This window comes from Macaca thibetana, chromosome 3 (genome assembly GCF_024542745.1).
Source record: "Macaca thibetana thibetana isolate TM-01 chromosome 3, ASM2454274v1, whole genome shotgun sequence".
NCBI classification, from domain to species: domain Eukaryota; kingdom Metazoa; phylum Chordata; class Mammalia; order Primates; family Cercopithecidae; genus Macaca; species Macaca thibetana.
In genome coordinates, this window is record NC_065580.1 from 127,680,438 (window position 1) to 127,694,663 (window position 14,226).

Consider the following 14,226-nt stretch of genomic DNA (forward strand, 5'->3'; position numbering starts at 1 on the left):
TCTTAGATGCTGGGCCCAGTGATATGTCACAATTATTTTTGTGGGCTGGGCCTAGCTAGAAAAGGAGGGTCATATGGCCTAAGGACTGGGTCCAGGGCTGTCACAATTCTCCTTGTGGGGACGGCCCAGTCAGGAGAGTCACAGCACTTGAGTGCTGAGCTTAGAAATATGCCATGCCAGGCGCTGTGGCTCATGCCGGTAATTCCAGCACTTTGGGAGGTCGAGGTGGGTGGATCATTTGAGGTCTGGAGTTTGAGACCAGCCTGGCCAACATGGTAAAATCCCATCTCTACTAAAAATACAAAAAAATTAGCCAGGCATGGTGGCGCATGCCTGCAGTCCCAGCAACTCAGGCGGCTGAGGCAGGAGAATCACTTGAACCTGGAAGACAGAGGTTGCAGTGAGCTGAGATCACACCATTGCACTCCAGCCTGTGTGACAGAACAATACTTTATCTGGGGGGGAAAAAAAAAAAAAAAAAAAAGAAGTATGTCACAATGCCGTTTGTTAACAGATCCCAAACAAGACAGTCACATCACCTGATAGTTGGGGCCAGTGATATGTCACAATTATCCATGTGGCAGGGCCCAGAAAGAAAAATGAAAGTCATATCACCTGAGTGCTGAGCTCATTGATATGTCACAAGTGTTGCTGTAGGCAGGCCCCATGTAGAAGAGGAGAATCACATCTCTTAGGTGCTGGGTGCAGTGTAATGTCACTATCTTTCTGAGAGCAGGGCCTGGGCGCATGAGTTACACCTCTTTGGTTCTTGGCCCATGTATATGGCACAATTTTATTTGCGAACTGGGCCCAGTCTGAGAGTCAAATCACCACATATTGGACAAAGGCATATGTCACAATAACATCGGGAAAGGTCCAGTGGTAAGTCCCACCATCCTGCACGTGTCTTGATTCCAGGTAAAAGATTCATCATTGTGCTTATAATTGGGTCCCAGGTGTATGGCACAATACAACCTGTGGGGATGGAGAGGACAGAAAAGACACATCACCTGGGTGCTGGTCCAGAGAGATGTCACAATCCCCCTTGTAGGCAGGACCCTGGCAGAAAAGTCGCTTCATCTGGCTGATGGGCCCAGTGATATATCAAAATCCCCCCTGTAGGCAGAGCTTAGGCAGGAAAGGGGACTCACTTCACCTAAGTAAGTAGCCTAGACATGTGTCACAGTGGCCCCCATGGGCACGGCCAAGGCAGGAGAGTGACATCACCTTGGTGCTGGGCTCAGCAATGGGTCACAATCTCTCCAGTGGGCAGGAACCAGGTAAGAGAGGGGAATCACATCACCTAGGTGCTGGGCTAAGTGATACGTTCCACTGCTTCTTGTAGGAAGAACTCAGGAGGGTCACATTACCTGGGTGCAGTACCCCGCTAAACGTCACAATGCACTCTAAGCGCAGAGCCAAGGCAGTAGAATGAAGTCACATCATCTATGTAATGAAGCCAGAAATAAGTCACAATGCTCTTTGTAGGCAGGGAGCAGGCAGGGGAGTCACAGCACCTGGGTGACTGCTGGTCGCAATGAAATGTAAAAACGCCCTTGGCAGGCAGAGCCCAGAAAGGAGTTTCACATTACTTAGGTGACTGGTGCAGGTATATGTCACAATTTTATCTGTGGGCTGGGCCTAGGAAAGAGTCACATCACTCAGGTTCTGGGCAAAGGTATATTTCCCAATCACACACTTGAGAATGTATAGAAATGAGTTTCACAGTTTCACACAAGTCCTGGCTTCATGTGTGAGAGGCAACCCCTCCAGTGAGTGGGGTTCAAGCAAAGGAGTTACAGTCTCAACAATGCACAAATCCGTGCATAAGAGCCCCAGTCTCACCTGCAGATTGTGTTCTGATAGGGAACTCACAGCCTCACAGGTCTGCTGGACCATGGTTCGACAGCCACCAAACCAGCTGGAAACCAGATCCACATGTGAGAGTGACAATTCCAACTTGCAACTGTTTGTATGTGTGAGATTAAGTGCTTCATTTGTAGGCTCTGTTGATGTGTGAGAATGAAGAGCCTGTCGGCTGGGTCTGCATACAAGAGTCACAATCTCACCTGTTAGCTAGGCCCTGTTATAAACTCTCTGTATCACTGTAGGGCTTCATGTGATAGTCCTGATGGTTGTCATGTTCTGTAAATTTTATACAAGTAGGAGACCCAGGACATTATCTGTGGCCTTAAGCCTGGCTACACAAGTCAAAATATCTCCCACTGGCTGTGTCCAGGTAAGAGAGTCATCATTGTGCCTGTGATCTGGACCCAGGTATGTGCCACAATTTCACCTGCCAGCAAGAACAAAATAGTAGAGTCACATCACCTGGGTGCTAGACCCAGTGATATGTCATGATGCCCACTGTAGGCAGGGCACAGGCAGGGGAGTCACATCATCCGAGTTCTTGGTTCAGCAATACATCACCTTCTGTAAGTAGGGCCCAAGCAGCAAGAAGAGTCACGTTACCTAGGTGCTGAGCCTGGTGATATGTCACAATGTTCCCTGATAGCAGGGCCCAGGAAAGAGCAGAGTCATATTGCACAGCTGATTGGCCCAGAAATTTGTCACAATCTTCACTGAGGGCAGTGCATAGGAAGAAAAGGAGAGTCACATTAACTAGGTGATGGGCCCAGCCGTATGTCACAATCTTTCCTGTAAGCAGGGCCAAGCAGGATACGAGAATCACATTACATAGGTTATGGGCCCAGGTATATGTCACAATCCTTACTGAGACTAGAGTCCTGGAATGAGAGAAAAATTACACCACTTCTTTGATGTGCCCAGAGATACGTCACAATGATCCCTTTGGGCTTGCCCATGCAGGATGTGAGAGTCATATCATCAAGGTAATAAACCGAGAATCATATCACAATTTCCCCTGAAGGCAGGGCCAAGGCAGGAGAGCCACATCACCTAGGTTCTTGGCCCAGCAACATGTCACAATCACTTCTAACTGCACAAGCAGGAAAGATGAGTCACATAACTTACGTACTGGGCCCAGAAATATGTCACAATCCTCAATGAAGGCCAAGACAAGGCAAGAAAGTACAGTCACATCACATAGGTAATAAGTCCAAAGATATATCACAATGTACCCTGTGGTAAGTCCCAGGCTGGAGAGTTACATCACTTAGGAACTTAGTCCAGGTATATGTCACAATCTCAACAGTTGGCTGAGTTCGAACAAATGGTAAAATAAATTAGATGCTGTGTGAAAGTATATGCCACAATCACACCTGCTGGAAGGTCCAGGAATAAAATTCACAATTCTACATATTTCCCAGCTTTAGGTCAGAGAGTCAACACCTCTGGCAAGTTGCATCCAAATACATGAGACACAGTCTTAACACTGGACAGGAACTGTGCATGAGAGCTCCATCTCCATCGGCAAACAGAGTCCCCATAAGATAGGCACAGCCTCACCAGTGTGCTGAATCTTGGTCTCAGAGTCACTATCCTACCTGTTGACTAGATGCATGTACGTGAATCAAACTTTCAACTTTTCATTGCCTCTGAGTGTGAGATTCAGAACCTCAACAGTGAGCTGTGTCTATATGGGAGAACGACCATCCTTATTGTTTGGGTATGTATAGGAGATGCACAGTTTCCTCTCTGTTTTTGGCTCTGTTATGACACTCTTTGTACCATCTGAGATCTTCACACAACATGCTTGAGCGTGGAATTCTGCTCTGAGAACTTTACGTTTTTATGGATCCAAGATCTTACTTGTTACCCTAAGCCCAGGCAGAAGTCAACATAATTTCTCTTGTCTGGATCCAGGTATGAGAGTCATCACCATGTTTGTAAGCTGGGTCGAGAAAGGAGTCCCAGTCTTACTTGTGGCCAGATCCATGTATGACAGTCAAAATTTCAACTGTGAACTGTGTCCACAAGGCAAAGTCAGGACCTCACTAGTGGGATCTGCCCATGTGTGCAGGTGACAATTCTTACTGTCAGCTGGCTGTGCATATGAGAATAAGTCTCAACTTTGTATTGGGCTGTGTTGACACTCTCTGTACCACCATAGGGCATTATGCTGTATGTGATTTTTATGCTGTATGTGTTGTGATTTTTTGTGACCTTTTTACAAGTAGAAAACCCAGAACCATCCCCATTTTCCCAAGCGTAACAGCGAGAGTCAACGCCTCTTCTATTAGCTTGGTTCAAGTATAAGAGACAACACTGTGCCTGTGAGTTAGTTAAGAAATGACTTCCCCTTCAACCTGTGGCCAAATCCATATATGACAATTACGATTCCAACTGTGGTCTGCAACCATATTCAAGATTTATAACCTCACCCGTGGGCTGTGTCTAGGTTTAAGGGTGACAATCCCACTGTTGGCTGGGTGTACCAATGGGAGTCACAATCTCACCTGTGTGTTGGACCATGTTATGACACAGCTCATACCACCCAAGGGCTTTATAAAATATTTGTGTCATAATCTCCTGTGACCTTTTATAAGAAAACCCAGAAGCTTAGCTGTGTCCCTAAGTCTAGCCAGAAGAGTAAAAAGTTTGTTGTATTGGCTGGGTCTATGTATGAGAGTCACTATCATGTCCGCTAACTGGGCCTGGCTGTAAGTAACAATTTCACCTCTGGGTGTGGATCAGGCAAAAGAGTCACATCACCTGAATTCTGGGCCAGGAATATGTCAACATTCTTCTTGTGTGCAGTGCCATGGCAAGAAACCCACATCACCTGAGTGCTGGGCTTAGTGATATGTTACAACGCCTTCTGTGGACATAAAATGATAGTCACATCACTTACATGTTGGGCCCAGAAATATGTCACAATTCCTACTGTAGGCATGGCCCAGGCAGAAGAGTCACAACATTTGGGTGCAGGATCCAGTGATATGTTACAATTCTTACTGAAAGCAGGACCCAGGCAGAAGGGATGAATCACATCACCTAGGGGGTGGGTCTAAAAATATATCACAATTTCCCCTGTGGACAAGGTTCAGGCAGAAAAAGATGGTAACATAACCCAGGTGATAGGTCCGGAGATATGTCCAAATTTCCCCTAAGAAAAGGGCCAAGACAGGAGAGTAATATCCCCAAGGTGTGTGGCCCAAATACATGTCACTGTCTCATTTTTTGGTTTTGTCCAGGCAAAATAATCAAAGCTCACGACCTGGGTAAAGGTATATGTCACAATCACACCTGCAGGAATGTCCAGAGATTAGATTCACAATCTCACATTGGTCCCAACCTCAGGTATGGGAGTAAACACTTGTGAGTTGGGTACAAGTTTGCAAGTCAGAATCTCAGTGGTTAACTGGACTCCTGCATGAGAGCCCCAAGACCCTTGCAGACTTTTTCCTGGTAGAATAGGAACAGCCTCACACGTGTGCTGAATATTTGAGAGTCATCATCTTTTTTTGTGGAACAGATGCACATGTAAGAGTCACAGTTCCAACTTTTGACTCTCTCTGAGTGTAAAATGCAGAACCTCAGCAGTGACTGGGCTGTGTCCATGTGGCAAAGTGACAACCCTTACTGTTGGCTGTGCCTATGAGAGTCCCAATCCCACCTGCGTGCTGAGCCCTGTTATGACACCCTCTGTGCCACTTAGGAACTTTATAAAATATGCACGAGTGTTGTAATCTCTGACCTTTCTACAAGTACAAGACCCAGTAAATAGCCTATTTCCATAAGCCTATTTAGAAGAGTCAAAACCTTTTCTATTGTCTTGGTCCAGGTAAGACAGTCATCATTATGCCTGTGAGTTGGGCTGAGGTATATGTCACAATCTCACATACGGCCAGGGACCACGCAGAAGTTCACAACACCTGGGTGCTAGGCTAGGAATATGCCAATATTTCCCCTGTGAACAGGGCCCAGGAGGAGAGTTACATCAACTGGGATCTTGGTTCCGTGATATGTAACGATTTCTTTTGTAGGCATAGCCTGGGCAGGAAAGGAGAGTCACATCACATAGGTTCTGGGCACAGCAATATGTCTCAATGTCCCCTTTAATTGTGGCTTAGGCCAGGGAGCAGAGTCATGTCACCTAGTTTATGGGCTTAGTAATATGTCACAATCTTCAGTGGGGCTCGGCCCAGCTGGGATTGTAGAGTCACATCTCCTAGGTGATGAGCCCAGAGATCTGTCACCATGCCTTCTATAAGTTGGGCCTAGAAAGAAGGAGAGAGTCACATCACCAGGTGATTGGCCCAGAGATATGTAACAATTTCTTCTGAAGGCAGGGCCCAGGCAGGAGCATCACATTACCTATGTAGCCCAAGTATATGTCACAATTTCAACTGTAGACTGGGCCCAGGCAAAAATGTAAAAGCAATCAGGTGCTAGGCAAAGGTATATGTCACAATCATACCTGAAGAAAGATCCAGAAATAAAATTTCTAATCCTGCACATGTCCCAGCTGGAGGTTTGTGAGTCAACACCTCCTGTGAGTTGAGTCTACGCATGCAATTCGCAATCTCAACAGTAGACAGGTCCATACATAAGAGCCTCAACTACACCTGCACACAGTGTCTTAGTAGGGCAGACACCCGAGCAGGAGTGCTGAAGTTTTGTCCAAGAGCTGAGGCAGAAGAATCGCTTGAACCCGGGAGGTGGAGGTTGCAGTGTGCTGAGATCGCGCCACTGCACTCCAGCCTGAGTGACAGAGCACGACTCCATCTCAAAAAAAAAAAAAAAAGTTATAATTTTACCTGTCAATCAAATCCGCATATGAGAGTCACAATTACAAATTTTGACCGCTACCAGCTGTGAGATTGAGAACCTCAAGAGTGGGCTGTAGGCCGGGCGCGGTGGCTCAAGCCTGTAATCCCAGCACTTTGGGAGGCCGAGATGGGCGGATCACGAGGTCAGGAGATCGAGACCATCCTGGCTAACACGGTGAAAACCCGTCTCTACTAAGAAATACAAAAAATAGCCGGGCGAGGTGGCAGCGCCTGTAGTCCCAGCTACTCAGGAGGCTGAGGCCGGAGAATGGCGTGAACCCGGGAGGCGGAGCTTGCAGTGAGCTGAGATCCGGCCACTGCACTCCAGCCTGGGCTACAGAGCGAGACTCCGTCTCAAAATAAATAAATAAATAAATAAATAAATAAATAAATAAAAAAGAGTGGGCTGTATGCATGCGTTGAGGGTGAACATCTTAATTACTGGCTGGGTGTGCCTATGGGAGTGCAAATTTCACTTGTGCACTGGCCTGTGACAACATCTTTGTACCACCCAAGGTCTTTATAAAATATGCATGAGCGTCCTAATAGTCTGTGACCTCTCTGTATGGAGAATACCCAGAAGCATACCTGTTGTAATAAGCCTAACTATGAGTAAAAATCTCCCTTATTGGCTGGGTCCTTGTACAACAGTTATCGTCATGCCTGTGAGCTGGACCTACATATATGTTGCAATCCCATCAGTGGGCAGGAACCAGGTAGGTGGGTCATGTTACCTTGGTTCTTGGCCAGGGATTTGTCACAATACCCACTGTAGGCAGAATGCAGGCAGGCAAGTGACATCATGTGGGTGCTTGGCCAGGTGATATGTCTTAATCTTTTCTGTAGTCAGGCCCAGGTAGGAAGAGAAAGTCATATTATCTATGTGATGGACCCAGTGATTGTCACAATCTCCCTTGTAATCAGGGCCCAGGCAGGAGAGAAGAGTCATATTGCCTAGACAAAGGGCCTGGTGACATGTCACAATCTTCACTTGGGACAGAGCAAAAAGAGAAGGGTCACATTATCCCTGTTATGGGCTCAGAAATATGTTACAATGCTGCCTAGGGGACAGAAGTAAGTCACATTCTTAGTGATTAACCCAAAGGTATGTCACAATACCTCTTAAAGGCAGGACCCAAGAAATAGAGTCAAAGACCAGATGTGGTGGCTCACGCCTGTAATCCCGGCACTTTGGGAGGCTGAGATGGGCAGATCACTTAAGGTCAGGAGTTCGAGACCAGCCTGTTCAATATGGTAAAACACTGTCTCTACTAAAAATACAAAAATTAGCCGGGCATGGTGGTATGTATCTGTAATCCCAGCTACTCGAGAGGCTGAGGCAGGAGAATTGCTTGAAGCCAGGAGGCGGAGGTTGCAGTGAGCTACAACCAAACCCCAGCCTGCGTGACAGAGCAAGACTGTCTTGGGGAAAAAAAAAAAAAAAAAAAAAAAAAAAAAAAAATATATATATATATATATATATATATATATATTACATGAGTCCCCTAGACCTAGAAGGTGCTGCTGAGGTCAACATTGAACAGGGCATAAGAGGCATATTAGTCTTCTATTGCTCCGTAACAGGTTACCATAAAATTAGTGGTTTAGAACACACCCATTTATTAGCTCATGGTTCTGTAGAACTTATGGTTCAGAGTCCGGCAGGCTCCGTTGGGCTCTCTGCTGTAGTTTTCAAAACGCTAAAGTCAGAGCATCAAACAGTCTGGGCTCTCATCTAGAGGTGCTGGGAAGAACCCACTTCTATACCCATTCTGTTGCTACCAATTTCCAATTCCTCATGGTTGTAGGACTGGGATTCTTGTTCCCTTGCTCACTGCTAGCTAGGACCCACTCTCTGTAAGTAGATGTTTCCCCACATTTTACTCAATTTGTCCCCTCCATCTTCCAAGTCAGCAAAAGCACATCGCATTTCGCTCCTACTTTGAATCTCTGACTTAGAGAAAGCTCTGTGCTCTCAAAGGCCTGCATAATTAGGCCAGGCTGACCTGGATAATCTTTCTATCTTGAAACATAACACAATCACAGAACTGAAATCCCATATGCAGAAATTTCCGAGATTTGGACATCTTTGGGGAACAATATTAGAAATTCTGTCTACTACAAGAGCTAGGACTCAAAAAAGAGGCTTGGAATCCTAACTGGCAGGTTTTTGGCAGCAGCCAAAAATCCAAATGAGACTTCTGTGAGGGTAGAGGTGGGGTCTGAATTCTGACTCCCCAGGAGGTTTGCCTTTGCACTGTTTGAGTGCACACATTTGTAAAAGGTCTCATACCCACTCCTTTATTTCTTTGATCTCCTAGGGCATTCTGATGGTCATAGTAATTTTGAAGGCCAGGATCCTCCTTCCTCTGAATTGGGTCAGTGAACCTTCTTGCTGTCCCCATGAAGGGTCCCTGTTATGTCCCACGACAGCCCAGATCTGGAACTCAGTCCAAACCAGCCTGTAATCCCAGCAATTTGGGAGGCTGAAGTGGGTAGATCACCTGAGGTCAGGAGTTCAAGACCAGCCTGGCCAACATGGCAAAACCCTGTCTTTAGAAAAAATACAAAAATTAACCAAGCATGGTGGCACATTCCTGTAGTCCCAGCTACTCGAGAGACTGAGGCAGAAGAATTGCTTAAACCCAGGAGACGGAGGTTGCAGTGAGCCGAGGTCACGCAGTTGCACTCCAGCCTGCGCAACAGGAGGGATACTCCATCAAAAAAAAAAAAAAAAAAAAAAGAATTTTTACCATTTATTAGAAGGGAAAAAATTTTATTTTAATCAATATTTGCATTGTATTTTAATACACAGCAGGAACTTATAAGAGAAAACTCAGAAAAATAATTAGGATAGGGCTGGGTACTGTGGCCATGCCTGTAATGCCAGCACTTTGGGAGTCTTAGATGGGAGATCACCTGAGGTCAGGGGTTTGAGACCGGTCTGGCCAACATGGTGAAACCCTGTCTCTACTAAAAATACAAAAAGTTGGCCGGGCATGGTGACAGGCACCTATAATCCCAGCTACTCAGGTGGCTGAGGCAGGAGAATCTCTTGAACCCAGGAGGCAGAGTTGCAATAAGCCAAGATTGCACCATCACACTCCAGCATGGGTGAAAAGAGCAGGACTCCATATCTCAAAAAAAAAAAAAAAAAAAAAATAGAATAATCACACCTGCAAAAAGTAAGTGGATTAGCTTTACATAATAAACTTTAAAGGTAAGGATTCGCCAGGCTCTGTCACTTCTCCAGCTCACTCAAAAAAAGTAACAATTATCAAGGATAATAGAAAAGGGAAGACCCAGCTTCAGCTAGTTTCCTCCCTCCCCATGATGCTATTTTTTGCCAGTTTTGTATCGACAAGAAGAAAATGGAGTGAGAATGAGATCTGTACCCTTGGGGACTCTGGCAGTGAGAAGCAAAGTAGAATATGAGATATGCTTAAATATCCTAGAGAAAGATTTCTAGGTTAAGATTTGAAATGCACCAAAAACTTGTGTGGTGTTAATGAAATGACTCAACCTCTCTGGGTGTCAGTTTCCTAACCTGTAAAATGGAGATCTATGCCTACTTCATCAAGTTGTTGCCAGAGTTAAATTCTTTTATTTATTTATTTATTTATTTTTGAGACAGAATCTCATTCTATCACTCAGGCTGGAGTAAAGTGGCACAGGCGTGAGCCACTGCACCCAGCCTAAATTCACTAATATTTAAAAGTGGCGGTTACTGTAAGTGTCCACATTATTAATAAAATAGTATCAGTGGCCGGGTGCAGTGGCTCATGCCTGTAATCCCAGCACTTTGCGAGGCCAAGGCAGACTGACCATCTGAGGTCAGGAGTTCAAGACCAGCCTGACCAACATGGGGAAACCCTGTCTCTACTAAAAATACAAAAGTTAGCCAGGCATGGTAGTGGTGGGCACCTGTAGTCTTAGATATTCCAGGAGGCTGAGTTAAGAGAATCACTTGAACCCAGAAGGCAGAGGTTGCAGTGAGCCGAGATCCTTCCACTGCACTCCAGCCTGGGCAACAGAGCAAGACTCTGTGTCAAACAAAACAAAATAAAACAAAACAAAAAGGTATCAGACTTCAAAATACATAAAAGAGATAATGTTAATGAGACCAAAGACAAGATTCCCAGATTCATAAACAGTCCAGCAATATCCGAAGGAGAAGACTGACAAGTAAGTTGAATTCTTCACAGCTCCACTGGAGAAAATGAGCACGGGGGCTCCAGCAAGATAAGTACCTGGCCAATGTCCAGTGACTAGTAAGGGTAGAATCCCTAAAGATCCTGTGAAATACAGTTACACAACAGACTAACAGGAAAAAAGTGGAACCAACCAGGCCACCCAGCAGATACTACCAGGAATGGGAGAGCAGAAGAGGGTCAGAGCCACAAAATCTAACCAGAAGACACCAAATTGCAAAGAGATCCTGCTCCGTGCACAGCCGCTGTGGTTGCCTCAGGACCAATCTTCTCAGACAGCTGCCTTGAGATGGCTGACAGCACAGTGTCTTTGCAGCCACACACCAAACAGCAGTGCATCTAAACACAGGTCCCAAGACTCTCCTCTCCATTAATCCTCATTTTAAAATGATGGATAGCCTCACATTACAACATTCCCTTTCAACACTTGTGGGCAAGGGTAATCAGACCCCCTTACCAAAAGAGGGAACTGGGAGTAGGGTGAGAATGCTGAGGGATGGGGGAGGGATGCATGCACTTTACCACACAGACTGTCCCTAAGGGCCTTACTTTTAAAAAGAGCAGCACCCGGCTGGTGCGGTGGCTCACGCCTGTAACCCCAGCAGGTTGGGAGGCCGAGGAGGGTGGATCACTTGAGGTCAGGAGTTTGAGACCAGCCCGACCAACACCATAAAGCCCTGTCTCTACTAAATATACAAAAATTAGCCAGGCGTGGTAGCAGATGCCTGTAATGCAAGCTACTTGGGAGGCTGAGGCAGGAAAATAGCTTGAATCCGGGAGGCGTAGTTTGCAGTGAGCCAAGATTGCACCACTTCACTCCAGCCTGGGTGACAGAACGAGACTCCATCTCAAAAAAAAAAAAAAAAAAAGACTAGAGCCCTAGTATTGTGCTATCATCTCCATATATTTCCTCATCTTGCCACCTGCATAGATGACACATGGTTTCTCTTCCTTTCTTTACAAAGGCAGTGATGAATCCAGGTGTAATTAATCCTGAAGTGGTAAATTCTTCACAAGTTTTATAAGTACAGTAATAGATTTCCATGGTCACAATCATGTTTTCCCATTTTTTCTGATAGTGTACCACATTCAGAAATGACAAATGAAAAACTATTGGAATATGTGACATGAATGAATTATTACTTTCCTGTAGATTAACACCTGGGTTTTTACAGATTAGATATAAAAACAAGAAAGCTGGTACCAACTTTCTGAAAGTAACTTTCTTTTTTCCTTTTTTTTTTTTTTTTTTTTCTGAGATGGAGTTTTGCTCTGTAGCCCAGGCTGGAGTGCAGTGGTGCGACCTCAGATCACTGCAACCTCCACCTCCTGGGTTCAAGCAATTCTCCTGGCTCGGCCTCCCATGTAGCTGAGATTACGGGAACACGCCACCATGCCCAGTTAATTTTTGTATTTTTAGTAGAGATGCGGTTTCACCATATTGGCCATGCTGGTATCAAGCTCCTGGCCTCAGGTGATCCACCTGCCTTGGCCTCCCAAAGTGCTGGGATTACAGGTGTGAGTCACCATGCCCTGCCAAAAGTAACTGTTTCTGAGGACTTGGGATTTTAGGGACATCAATTATTTAGAGGCTACATGGAAGCAGAAGTGCTCCTGGATGTTTCCACTATCTAGACAGAACATTTCAACAGATCATTCCCAGCAAGTTCAGTTACATCCCTGACTGCAGGTCATGAGCTTTCCATCCAAAGCAGAGATGTTAAACCTCACAGGTTCAGATGCCTTCCAGATGATCTACACCTTGAAAGTTGCTCCCACAAAGCTGGAGCACCATCTCTTCCAGAGAGAGCTGGTCACCATCTATGTCTTTGAGACACTGGCCAGTCAGGTCTAAGGTGAGATGAGGCCCATGATTACAAGCGTAAAATATCAAAACGATCATCACCTTTAGGTTGATTTTTGGAGGCCTAGCCCCTTAAATGGGTTGGCGAAAATGTCCCACCAGACACATGCCTGGAAACATTGGTGCTTTCTCCTCTGCTTTTAACAGATCCCGGGTAAGCCAATACTTACTCTCCCTCATGTCTCGACTTCCACTTCCACGAAAAAGGGGTCAGTGAGGTTGACATTTTCACCAAACCACAGCCCATGTTACCCACTGCAAAGCTGAAGTTGTACACGGGCGGCCCAGGCAGCAAATCTCTCCCAAATGCTGCTGAACTGGCGCTCTGCCCGGAGTAAGCAGAGGCCGGTGGCACAATGTACAATGTCTCAGACAGACATCAGGCCAGTTTCTGCAGTAGTTTAGGAAAGCAGGCGGCTCCATCGGCTGGAGGAGGCGCGATGCTGTGGAAAGACCAGCGGGCAAGGATAGAGGAAACCGAGTTGCTCAGCCGGAGGTGGGACCTGCCAGATTTGTGCAAAAGCGAGGTGTACTTCGAGAAGTCACACCCTTCTCACTGTTCAGCCCAGTTTTATCCCTCATATTCCTCTCCAAACTCACTCCCCATGGACAAGGGGCATCAGGGGGTGAGCGGGCAGCACTGCATTGCCACACCACCCTGCCCCTCCCACTGAGCCCGGTGCCTGATGGAATTGTAGTCCTGCAGCCAGGCAACCAGAGAGCGGTGAGCCGTTAAGAGACTACAACGTCCCCGCATGATCGGCGAGGTGCGCAGCGCCCTGCCTCTCTTTCTTCTTATTATTTATTTATTTATTTATTTATTTATTTATTTTGACGGAGTCTCCCTCTGTCGCCAAGGCTGGCGTGCAGTGGCGCGATCTTGGCTCACTGCAACCTCCGCCCCCGGGGTTCAAGCGATCCTCCTGCCTCAGCCTCCCGAGTAGCTGGGACTACAGGCGCCCGCCACCACGCGCGGCTAATTTTACGTGTTTTTAGTAGAGACGGGGGTTTCACCGTGTTAGCTAGGATAGGCTCGATCTCCTGACCTCGTGATCCGCCCGCCTTGGCTTCCCAAAGAGCTGGGATTACAGGCGTAAACCACCGCGCCCGGCCGCCCTGCCTCTCTTTCTAAGGCTATGCCCAAACCCCGAGCCCGGAGCATGCCGGGATTGTAGTCCTGCAGTCCTGCAACCAGGGGACTGTGAGCAGTTAAGAGACTACAACTCTCAGCATGTCTAGCGAGGGGCGCACTGCCTTGCCCCAGGGCTTCGCACCGCCCCCAGCCTTGCGCATGCTGGGATTGTAATACTGTCGCCTTGCCACTAACGGGCTACGAGCGGTTAAGAGACTACAGCTCCCAGGATGTACGGTGATGGCATTCGTTTGGACTCCGCCCCTCTGCGCGTCTAGAGCGGTTCCCGATACGGAGGGGATGCTGGCTGTTCCCGAGTTTCGC

The 14,226-nt window shown here is 46.6% G+C and overlaps 1 long non-coding RNA gene across 2 annotated transcripts; it reads right to left on the reverse strand.

The window, feature by feature from the left end:
• Positions 1-764: 764 nt before the first annotated feature.
• LOC126950281 (uncharacterized) lies at positions 765-13,511 on the reverse strand. Of its 2 annotated transcripts, none has more exons than XR_007724139.1 (2): positions 12,941-13,511; positions 765-975 (listed from the first exon to the last, which is right to left on the reverse strand). It is a non-coding gene; the product is annotated as an uncharacterized LOC126950281 (long non-coding RNA). The 2 variants fall into 2 exon arrangements; XR_007724140.1 differs by lacking the exon at positions 12,941-13,511 and adding an exon at positions 1,846-6,768.
• Between the last annotated feature and the right edge of the window lie 715 nt (positions 13,512-14,226).